The sequence below is a fragment of the Sarcophilus harrisii genome, chromosome 3 (genome assembly GCF_902635505.1).
Source record: "Sarcophilus harrisii chromosome 3, mSarHar1.11, whole genome shotgun sequence".
Taxonomy (NCBI): domain Eukaryota; kingdom Metazoa; phylum Chordata; class Mammalia; order Dasyuromorphia; family Dasyuridae; genus Sarcophilus; species Sarcophilus harrisii.
The window spans coordinates 30,416,198-30,428,461 of NC_045428.1; positions in this window are offsets into that span (position 1 = coordinate 30,416,198).

Genomic DNA, 12,264 nt, shown 5'->3' on the forward strand with positions numbered 1-12,264 from the left:
TTATAAACTCAGAAATAGACCAACTATCATAGCAACAATATGACAATAGTTTTTAGTTTCTTTTTTAATTTTTTAAAATTTAATTTTAATTTTAATTTTTAAAATTCTTTTTGATTTTTTAATTTTAATTTTCAAAGATGATGATTCTAAATTTTTTGAGCAGAAGCATAGTTAAACTTAAACTGTTTGCCTTTATGTGCACACTTGGCCTGAAAGCCACACTATTTAGCACAAAACGAGGTTTAAATCTTAGAGTTTCTAAGTATGAACATGCGTACTGTGGGGTTGGGTTTTTTGTTTTTGTTTTGTTTTGATAGTTGTGTTTATTTTTAGCATTACTTTTTGTTTTATATATATATATGTGTATATATATATATATATATTCCAACTCCTTTTCTTTATTCCACTCTCTTTCCCACATTGAGAAGACAAGCAACATGATGTCAGCTATGTATTTGAAATCATGCAAAAAAAAAATTTTCTATATTATCCAGTTGCCAAAAAACCCCAAGAAAATGGAGGTGAAGCAATCATTCTTTTAGTTCTAACATTTTCCATCATGAGTCCTTCAGGATTGTCTTGAATCATTGTCTTGATCAGAGTAGAGAAGGTTTCAAGTTTGACCATTGTTACAGTGTTGCTGTTATTGTATACAATATCCTGGTTCTGCTCACTTCGCATTGCATCAGTTCAGATAGGTTTTCCCAGTTTTTCTGAAATCATTCTGCCCATCAGTCCTTACAGTATAACTCTAATCATTTGTGATAGAATGAAAGCTTAAATGCACATATACACCTGAAGAGGAGCATGATGTTGTCTGGATGCTGCTGAAGTCATGTGTGCTGTGACTAACAACAGTGGGCCATCATAATCATATTGGGTGTGAACATGCTTCCCAGATTTTGATCTGCCATATGTAATTTGAATGGGGAGGAGAGGAAGAAAAAGAAATGTATTGCTTTAGCTTAGGAAATCTCCCCTTTTGTACACAATGGATTTCTTTGGCATTCTGATAAGAGCTATAGATCACTTTACAAAACTATGTTTTAAAATACACAGAATAAGAAGATTATAAAGTAAGATTATAAAGATTACCAGAGAATGGTGATATATGAATAGGATTAGACACTAAATCCATTCTTTCCTTCCTTCATGCTCAGGATAAGTATTGACTATTTTATTTAAAAGAACAGACTTCATGTAGTATTTTAAGGTTTGCAAAAACAAAACTTTTTATCCTTATAGCAGTGTTGGGAGGTAAGTGCTATTATTATTCCCATTTTATAGATGAGAAAAATGAGACTCAGTGGACTCTTCCAACTTGCCTAGATTCTTATGTTGAGTATAAGTTCTTCACTCCCCTCTCCATCTTTTTCACCTGCTATGGGGATTTACAGGCTTTCCCTCCCTCTGGCATCTACGGTTCTTTAGGGGTTCTCTCTCCAATTAGAGAGTAAACTCTCTGAGAACAAAGACTACCTTGCTTTTTCTCTGGATATACTGAGCTCTTAGCCAACACTTGATACTTATTAAGAATTTTAATGCATTTTTATTTATCTCTAAAATGAGAAGCCTGGACTAAATGACCTTAAATGTCCCTTTCAGCTCCGATGGTCTATGAGTCATAACACTTTCCTTCTTGATATGCAACTTTTAAAAATCTAACCACAACAGCTGATAGTTTTGAATCATGTTTAGGATTACATGGATGGCAAACTGCTGCTATCGTTAGTCAAAAAAACAAAACAAAACAAAACAAAAAAACCCAGAACCAAAAAAAAAAAAAAAAAATACACGTTTTAACTCCTTCAAAGAAAGTATGTGCTTACATAAACAAATAGAAATAATTTGTTTTTTTAAGTGAATCATATCTTTTTTTGTTTAATGAAATCATTCTTTAAAACAATGGTCTTTAGAACTGAATCTCCTATACCATTAATTTCTTCATGGTGAAATGTGTGCTGGCAATATAAGATGACCTTGAGATATCTAAATAGACAGGTAGACTTAAGGGATGACATACGTATATAGCTTCAAAATCTTGCCTATCATGGCCCAAGGGAGATTAGGAGTCTTGCCTCAAGAAGAGAGCATCATAAAGCTGACTTTTTTGTTTCCTCTTGGAGATGACACCAGACTAGAATTATATCTACTCTCCATTTCTAAATATTACTGGTTTGGGGGGCTCAATTGAATCAGAGCAAAGATTGCTTTCCTAGCCCCTGTTTTTAAGAGAGAGAGAATTTCAAGCTTTTATCAAAACTTAGTCCCTTCCCATCAAATGTAGATTATAAAAAGGACCAACACAAATAGTGAAGAAAGGCATTTATTCATGTAGCAAACAGAAAAAAAGAAAAGATATAATTTAAACTATGTCAGAAAATACACAGTAAATATGTCCTCCAGCTTGGAGAATGATGAGATCTCCATTCAGACCAAGAAATCCCAATCTCTTCTCTCTCTCTCTCTCTTTCTCTCTCTCTCTCTCTCTCTCTCTCTCTCTCTCTTATTGGGGTTAGGTGACTTGCCCAGGGTCATATAACCAGGAAGTGTTAAGTGTCTGAGGCCAGATTTTAACTCAAGTCCTACTGACTTCAGGGTTGGTGCTCTATCCACTGTACCACGTAGCTGCCCCCACAATCTCTTATAAGATAAATTCCATGAAGTCTCTAGAAAGGATGTTAGAAATGGAAAAGATGTTGAAGAGTGAAGTTTTCCTATATGTCTGCTACTTCCAAATTCTCTCTACATGTCTGCAGTTGGTCCTGAAGAGAGTCTGGAACTTTCTTTTTCTTCCTCCCCTTCCCCTTAATAACATTTTCTTTTTTCCCAATTACATATAAATATAGTTTTCAATATTCTTTTCTTTCTTTCTTTTCTTTGTTTCTTTGTTTCTTTGTTTCTTTCTTTCTTTCTTTCTTTCTTTCTTTCTTTCTTTCTTTCTTTGCTGAGGTAATTGAGGTTAAGTGACTTGCCTAGGAAGTGTTAAGTATCTGAGACCAGATTTGAAATAAGATCCTCCTGACTTTAGGCCTGGTGCTCTATCCAATGAGCCACCTAGCTGCCTCTCCAATATTCATTTTTGAAAGATTTTGTGTTTCAATTTTTTATCCCTCACTCCTTCCTTTCCTTCTCTCTTCCTCAAGACAGCAAGTAATCTGATATAAATTATACATATAAAATCACTTTAAGGGTATTTCCATATTAGTGTTATTGTGAAAGAAAAATCAGAAAAAACCCGGGAAAAATCGGTCTGCTCTGACCTACATTCAGTCTCCATAGTCCTTTCTCTGGCACATGTCTTTCTTATTGGAATGATGACTGCCCCTCCTCAACAAAGCTCTGTTCCCCAAGTAGACATGCAGTCACATCCTGTTCTCTCCACAAAAATCTCGTGCATAATGCTCCAGGCTTGACTGGGAATCTGAGCTGAATTAGCAGATTTGGTGGAATGGGCTGTCTAAGGAACTAAGGGGTTACCCATTTTCAGAAGTTTTCTTGCAGATAATAGGGGACCACTTGCTGACTTTATTGTAAAAAAAGGTATGCTTTTGAGACCAGGGACAGCTGAGTTAGCCATGGATATGCTTTTCTAAGTCCAAGATTCCATGACTCTGAAATCTTGTGAAAAATTTTCTTTTGGGTTTATCTCTTCAGAGGTTGGGTAACATCCACAGAAGGCCAGAAGCACCTTGAGAAACCAACAAGTTACTCACATTTTAAGTAATGTACTGTTTTCTATTGCTTTTTTCTAAAAAAAAAAAGTTCTCTCCATGGCAACCCCTGTTTTGGTTTGAATAAAACCATTTCTAGTTGTGATGTTGTCCCCATTGCTTTAATGGAAAATGCATCCCAAGAAAGCAATATTTATGTTGGATGGTTCTTTAAGTACATTTCTTTTTGTTGCATTATTTATTTCTTTGCCTCTGAGGCAGCAGACCTCACAATACCCATCTTTTTGTCTCTTCACAGATAACAACATATTTTCCAAATAAATTGGACATTTTCCTAAACTTTTATGACTTAATAGACTAAGGTTTTGTTTAACCTGAAGGCTATGGGCTTGTTTTATATTGGTTCATTTAGGGGGCTTTTAAAGATAAGTTTTTATGACTGTATCCCAATAAAATTGATTTTCTTTCTTTTTAATTCTAAGCATTTTTGTGTAAAGTACAAATGTGGATAAACTCCTTAACCTCTCAGTTTCCTATTTATAGAATGGAAATAGTAATTGTAAAGGGCTGCAGATAGTGGGGGAAGTCTGGGTGAGGTATAAGTCCATTCAGCCCAGAGGGAACCTGCTGACAATGTCTGTTTCAGCTCCCCATCTCCACTAAAGGCTCTCAGCCTTCCTGAGAAGTCAGGGAGTAGTGACAACCTGTGTTGTAGTTAAAGCAGAGTGATAGCAAGTGGCAAAGAGTCATCTATATACAATAGCAAGTTCTTTATGTGGTCCCACCTGCACAGTATATAGTTACTGCATGTGCAGTGTTGCTTTGGTTATATTAAGGTATATAAGGCTGAGAGAATTTGGAATAAACGGGCTCATATGTTTGACCATCTACATGAATCCTGACTCATCACTCCTCTTCTAAGACCAAGGACTCGGGCTGGTCTGGAGATCCTCCAGAGAGTTAGTCCAGACACAAGTAATAATGTCCAACATCCTTTTTTTGTTCCTTGATCCCCAATTCCTAGAACTTTCAACTTCTTCCTCTTCCTCTTAACTTAGTAGAGCTCCTTCTAGCCTCAAGTAAAAATTCTGCCTTTTGCAAAAAACCTTTTCCAGGCCTCTTTAATCTTAATATTGTCCCCCTGATACTATCCCTTTAGTCTCTGTTATACATCATATTTGTACATAGTTATTGTCATATTGTCTCCCCCTCTTTTCCCTCCATTTAGTCTTTGAGTCCCTAGAAAACAGGAATTATCTGGCCTTTCTTTGCATCACTATGAAACTTACTTAATGTGTCTGGGATATATAGTAGGTACTTAATGAATGTTTATTGATTGATCTTAGTTATTATTAACTTTATGTTAATAATTTATGTTGTATGTGTATTTATATCTACTCATTATCCACCCCCCCCACTCTGACTAGAATTTGAATTCCTTATAAATAGGAATGTTTCATCCTTTGTACTCATAGTACAGTGTTTGACACATAGTAGGTGTTTAATAAATAGTTGTTGACTAATTTTGGTTCTTGTTCACAGAGTTTGCAGTTCACAGAGTGAACAGCTGAATAAATATTTATTGAATTCATAATCATCAAGAACCCATGTGATCAAGAAAGGAGATATGACCTATGTCATTAGAAAAAGGGATGCCAGATGGACAACACAGGTGTCCCACTCTAACCTTCATGACTTTAAAGTCTAACTAGGATCTGGCTCATGTACAGACCCCATCAGTTTGCTCAGTGGATACCATAGAAAGAGGCTAGTGGCCTGCTTCCTGGAGAAAGCCTGCCATTCACCATGTGGCTAGCACAGTGGAGTTAGTTTCAATTCTGCCAGGAAAAGGTTCCCAGCCTCCTGCAGCAGAGGAAACATCTGGGGAAGCTGCATCTGCTAAACAAACTGATGGAATTCACACAGCTCCAGCCTCCGCCTAATCACAGAAAGAACAGAAAGGTTTCAAATCCACATGTAAGAACTGAAAGGCAAATAGAACAGAGTGAAAAGGAGCTAGAGGAGTTATGAACTGAGTTGGCTGGGAAACGTCCATACCCAATGTGGTCAAAAATCCAACTGAGACATAACGTTATTTCAGGCAGAAAAACCAAAGACAAAGCCTGGACATGTAACAACTCTTCCTAGTTCTATACACAGCTCTCCACTGTTCACATGTCCAAAGGCAGGCAAGCATGGACCAGGCTGAAAACTCCAGAGAGTCTACTCACTCAAGCTTCTTTCTATAGGAGCCCAGGCAGAAAGAGGAGAGAACACTCTGCAACCTCTTGTGGTTCAAATATGCATTTTGGGGTTGCTAGGTGGCTCAGGGGATAGAGCCCGGGCCCTGGAGTCAGGAGGACTTCAGTTCAAATATTACCTCAGACATTTGACACGTATTATCTATGTGACCCTGGAAAGTCACTTCACCTTGATTGTCCCGCCAAAGAGCAATTTCCTTTGCAAATAGTCAGCCAAAGGTAACCATTGTCTAAGCTGTATGATGTAATAGATATTATGATTTTGAAAGTCTACCTCAGCATAGAAAAGAGGAAGGATCACTTCTGTATAGGTTTCCTATCTCCATCTTTTCAAAGGAAGGAAGTACTCGCAGACTTTGAGATTGAAACAACTTCTTAAAAATAATTAAAGTACCCCAAGGTACTTTTATGGTAGAATCTCCTTAAAAAGGGACTATCAGGGGGCAGCTAGGTGGTACAGTGGATAGAGCACCAGTCCTGAAGTCAGAAAGACCTGAGTTCAAATTTGACCTCAGACACTTAACACTTCCTGGCTGTGTGACCCTGAGCAAGTTACTTAACCCCAATTTTTAGCTCAGAAAAAAAAGGCAATATATTTGAATAGGAAAGACCTTAAATAGGTCTATTACCTCTTAGCTTAACTAGTGCCATAGTTCTGATGGGTCAATATGCTGGAGCAAATCATAAAAGATGGAATAAGAAATTGGAATTTAGGGATGTATTCTTAGGGGAAATTTTTGATAATTTAATGGTGATACACAGAAAATCGAGATAGTGAGCTAATTGTCAATTCCTTAAGTGAGTCAGAAAGGATGAAATATCACAGATTAAAACATCCCAGATGACTTCTAAAAATCAACTCAATGAGTCAGAAAGAAAAACTCTAAGAGGAGATGAGTCCAGTTTCTTACAAGACTCAGAGAAAATGCATAGCGCTAAGGAAGGGAAGGCTGCTTGAATTTGTGGGATTGTTTGGCTGGAAGGATGGGTACAGGAAGACTCCATAAGGAATAAAGCCAATATTCCTGCATTATTTCATCTGGCACAAGAAATGTTGATATGAATGATTTCCTCTTCTCTACCTTCAACTTCAAAGAAAGAATTCTGCATCTCTTTTTTTCCCATTGAGCTCCCATATAGTACCTGAAGCTTTTCCCCTTAGGAACAGGTTTACCTTTATATGATTTTATCAGTAAAAAGGATAAGTCATTAATATTGACTCTACTACTGATCCTTAAGGACTATATGGATGGCAGCTAAAACCTGCCATACATATTGATTCTCCACTTCAGAAAGTGAGCTCCTTCAGAACAGGGACTGTCTTACTTGTCCATTTGTATCTGCAGAATTTATCATGGTGCTTTGCATGTAAGTGCTTAATAATGCTTGATTTCTCTGTTTTAAATATTTAAAACTCTTTATCCTTTTGAAAAGTATTGATTACAGACCTTGGTTACATTGGATGTACTACTGGAAATAGGGCAAGAAGCAATAATAGGGGAAACATCCCCAGAGAAAAGGGAGAAACAACTTTAACTCTGAGATGTTTGCCAGAGCATTATCTCTAGCTGGGGGCTCAGAGCTAACTTTTAATAGAATTTAAAAAATATTTCTTTAAATAGAAACAATACAGATTCTTTGATACAACTTCCCAGAGCAGAAAAGAAATGATTGAATGTGTGTGTGTGTGTGTGTGTGTGTGTGTGTTTGCATGCGTGCAAAATAAATAAGATACAAGAAAGTTTAGGGAAGAAAGGCAATAGAAGCTTGGGGAATAAGAAAAAGCTCCATGGCTAAAATATAATTTGAGCTGAATCTTAAAGAAAATAAGGGCGTTCTAGAAGCAGTCAGTATAGTGGATTTCAACTGGAAGTTGGAATGATCCTGGTTCAGTTCTCATATCTGATGATTACTAGGAATGTGACCCTGGACAGGTCACTTAAGCTCTTAAGATTCAGTTTCCTGAGGGGTCTGGGTTCTTATGTCCTTTCCAGCTCTAAATCTATGATTAGACAGAGGTGAAAAGTAAATATTTAATCTTTTAAATATGCCTTATATGGCTTCAGTTTAAAGCTATTATTAATATTTTGTGTTCTAAGAAAGAGGAGTTTATGCTGATTCTCTGGATTCCAGCCAGACTTCTTATGATGTTTCTAAAAAACTGTGCAAACCAGACATTTATTTTCATTTCTTTGTAAAGGATATTCCCTTTTCCATAATGGGCTCTGTCCAAATGGGCAAGTCTTCTCATTGGCTACCCATCCCTTCAAAGAAAGAAAGTCTTCATGGATTTCAGGATTAGGAAAATCATAGGTAAACATAACTGTGAGTGTGAATGGGATGAACTCTCCCATAAAATGAAAACAAATAGCATAGTGGATTAAAAAATAGACTCCTACAATATGTTGTTTACAAGAAACACATAAGAGGTATGATTTTTCTTGTGCAGCAAGAGAATTGTAGAAATATGTATAGAAGAATCGCACGTTTGTCATGTATTGAATTATTTGTTGTCTAGGGAAGAGGGTGGGGGGAAGGAAAAAAAATTTGAAACGCAAAGTTTTGCAAAGGTGAATGTTGAAAACTATCTGCATGAATTTTGAAAATAAAAAGCTATTATTTTTAAATGAGGAGAGTTAATTGTCTTTGCATATGTTTTGAAAAAAACTTCAATTAAAAACAAACAAACAAAACACTGGGCTGAATCTACATGCTACATTCACAGTGGCTACCCTCCAAAAGTCTATTCTCTTGTATGTGAGGTGTTTTTCTTGATGCTCATTATAGTTCTCAGTTCAAAGGGACCCACTGTTCCTGAAATCAATAAATCTAATCTCCAAAAAAATAAAATAAAATAAAATAAAAATGAGGAGAGTTCTCTTTTATCTCTTAGTTTAACCAATAATGATAATCTCCTATGATATAAACAGGGCTAACAAGATCTTTCTTTTCTATCCCCCAAAGACAATTGCGTCTGGAGCCCATCTGGGAATGTGAATCTGGACTGAGGTAGCCACAAAGGAATATTGAAAGACAAAAAAGTCACTTGGAGGCTGGGTCAAATTGGAACTAGCTTCTGTTGCCTAGGTTCAGAGGAGTATTGTAGGACTGAGCCCTAAGGCAAAGCAGTTAATAAAAAAAGTAGAAACCTATAAAATGTTTACCATTTATTCAGAGTCTAAAGAGATCCACGGAAAAGCAAATACCATTATCCACTGGTTCTCTGCTAGGAGATGGATTGAGCAGTTGGGGATCTTTGCTTTAAAATGATAGTTTGAACCAGCAGTGTGCTACAACCAGCTTGTATTGATTTGTTGGCAAATGCTACATAACTTGATTTATTGCTTTGTGAATTATAAAGACATAAAAAAGTGATGGAGATAATGTTAATGCAGATTTAAATTTAAAATTGTATTGTCATGTGCAAAAATGGCTGTGGCAACCCTTTTTGTAGTGGCAAGAAACTGGAAATTGAGTGGATGTCCATCAGCTGAGTGGATGGCTGAACACGTTATGGTATATGAATGTTATGGAATATTATTGTTCTATAAGAAACAATAAGCAGGATGATTTTAGAGAGGTCTGGAGAGACTTACAGGAACTGATGCTGAGTGAAATGAGCAGAACCAGGAGATCATTGGACAAAGCAACAACAAGATTATACAATCATCAATTCTGATGGGCTTGGCTCTTGTTAAAAATCAGGTGTTTCAGATCAATTCCAATGATCTTGTGATGAAGAGAGCCATCTGCACCCAGAGTGAGGACAGTTGGAACTGATGTGGATCACAACACAGCATTTTCACTCTTTTTTTCTTGTTTGTTTGCATTTTATTTTCTTTCTCATTTTATTTTCCTTTTTGATCTAATTTTTCTTGTGTAGCATGATATTTGTCGTAACACCTATAGAGGAATCCAGTACATGGATCACTTGCTGACTGGGGGAGAGGATGGGGAGAAGGGAGAGGAAAAATTAGAATACAAGGTTTTGTAGGGGTGAATGTAGAAAATTGTCCATGTTTATATTTTGAAAATAAGAAGCTTTAATTAAAAAAAACTGTTGTGCTATTCTGAGAACCAGCTGTTAACATTTATCAGCATACCAATGCTCCTAATCATCAACTCCATTAGTAAAAGTGCCTATTTTCATAGTGTTTTAAGGTTTGCTGAGCATTTTTCACACATGATTTCATTGCAGCTTCACAAGAGAATTGTTGCTGTTGCTGTTCAATTATTCAGTTATGTCTCTTTGTTATCCCATGTATTTGTCCATAGAATTTTCTTGGCAAAAATTATGGAGCATTTTGTCACTTCCTTCTGCAGCTCATTTAAGGATAAGGAAATTGAGGCCAAAAGGCCTTAACCTCTCAATCGCCCAACTGGGTGAAGTGACTTGCCCATAGAGTCACATAGTTAGTAAGTGTCTAAAGCCTGGGTTGAACCCAGGTGTTCCTGAATTCATACTCGGGGTTCTTTCCACTGCACCACCTAGCTATCCTTCAAAATGGAGAAATCAGTGCTAGTTTTGTCCTCATTTTCAGATAAAAAAAACAGAGGCTCAAAGTTATAATATGTTCCAGGTCCCAGAGTTAGCGAGTGCCCAGTTCCCACACTTATTATTTTGTGCTCTACTCAGTCCTACCACTCTCAAAACCTTACTTTTCTTATTACCCAAGTCAGCAGTTTGGGCCATGATCTTCCATTTTCAGTTGATGGGCTCTCCAGTCAAGAGAAGAATACAGCTGGCTCTCCTCTTCTTCTTCCCCATGAGTTCTTATCCACCTATCACTTCAGCTCCATAATCCTTTTATCTAGCTAGTTACTGAAAATGTTTCATAATATTTCTCAAGGAAGTATTAAATTTCATTAACAATAATCATCTCTTCTTGATTCTTCCTTATTTGGGTAATTTTCTTTTTCCCCTCCTTAAAAAGTATTTTCAATATTTTTGAATTTAGTTATTTTTTAAAAAATAAGGAAATCCAAGTCTGTGTTATTAATCTAGTTATATTTTGTTCTGATTTGAAGTCTTTCCTGAATATGTAGTTGGGGCCATCGTTATTATTAATATGAAAGTAACTACGGAAAGTTGCCTCGTCAGAACTCATCATTGAATATATATTGATTAAACACTTATTGTATGCCAGGAATAGTAGTGGGGATGTGAAAACAAAAGTGAAAACTTTACTGATCTCAAGGAATTTGGATTCTACTGAAGGAGACAATTTGTACCTATATAAGCTTATACAAAATATACCCAGTTCAAGTGATTTTTCAGGGGAGATACTAGCTACCTATGTAGATCAGTAAAGATTCATATAGGAAATATCATTTGAGTTTGTATTTGAAGGACATAAAGAGGCTAAGAGACAGAAATAAGGAGAGGGAACATTCCAGATATGAAGCTGTTGCCTATAAAAGAATATGGAACCAATAGGTAAAATGTCAAGTATGATGAATAGCTTGAAGTCTGGTTTGAATGGACCATGGTGTGCCTGAAGAGAAGTAATATACAAAAAACTGGAAATGTTAAAATACTGTCAGATCTAAAAGAGTTTTTGATCTCAAATAGAGGAGTTTATATTTGATCATAGATTGGCAGTCACTGGAGTTTATTGAGCAGAGGAAAGATTAATCTAGATTAATGATAATGATGGGCATCTCCATTGGGGAATGATCAAGTCAACAAGCATTTATTAATTTCCTATTATAAGCCAAACAGTGCTGGGGATACAAAGAAAGCTCAAAACAGCTCCTATCCTTGAAGCATTTGCAGTGTAATGGGGGAGACAATGCACAAACAACTTGATTAAAACATTTATATATATATATATATATATATATATATATATGTGTGTGTGTGTGTGTGTGTGTGTGTGTGTGTATGATAAATTGGGATATGTGAAAAATGCAATTAGAAGAACTGAATTCTTGAATTCTGAAAGAAAAATAAATTTGAAGAATTCAGAGAAGCAAGATTTCCCTCAACTAACAGAAGGTAAAAGAAGAAAGAAAATAACATGCACATTACACATATATAATAATATACAATGCTGTAAATGGAAATTAATTCTATGTAATAATGATGACCAAGCCCACCTCATGGAAGAGCTGAGAAAATTCCCCTCCTTCCTTTCTTATGAGAACTGGGTCATCCAAGAATAGATGATTCCAGTAATAAAGTTGTTTGGTTTTTAGGTACTATTCTTTTCTTCTTTTCTTTTTATAAGGTACTCCAGGTTGAGTTAGGGTGGGGTATTTTTAAAAGTGTGAAACAAGATTATCTAAAATCAAAAGTAGGAATAAAGATGAAATTAAAGCTCTTTGAG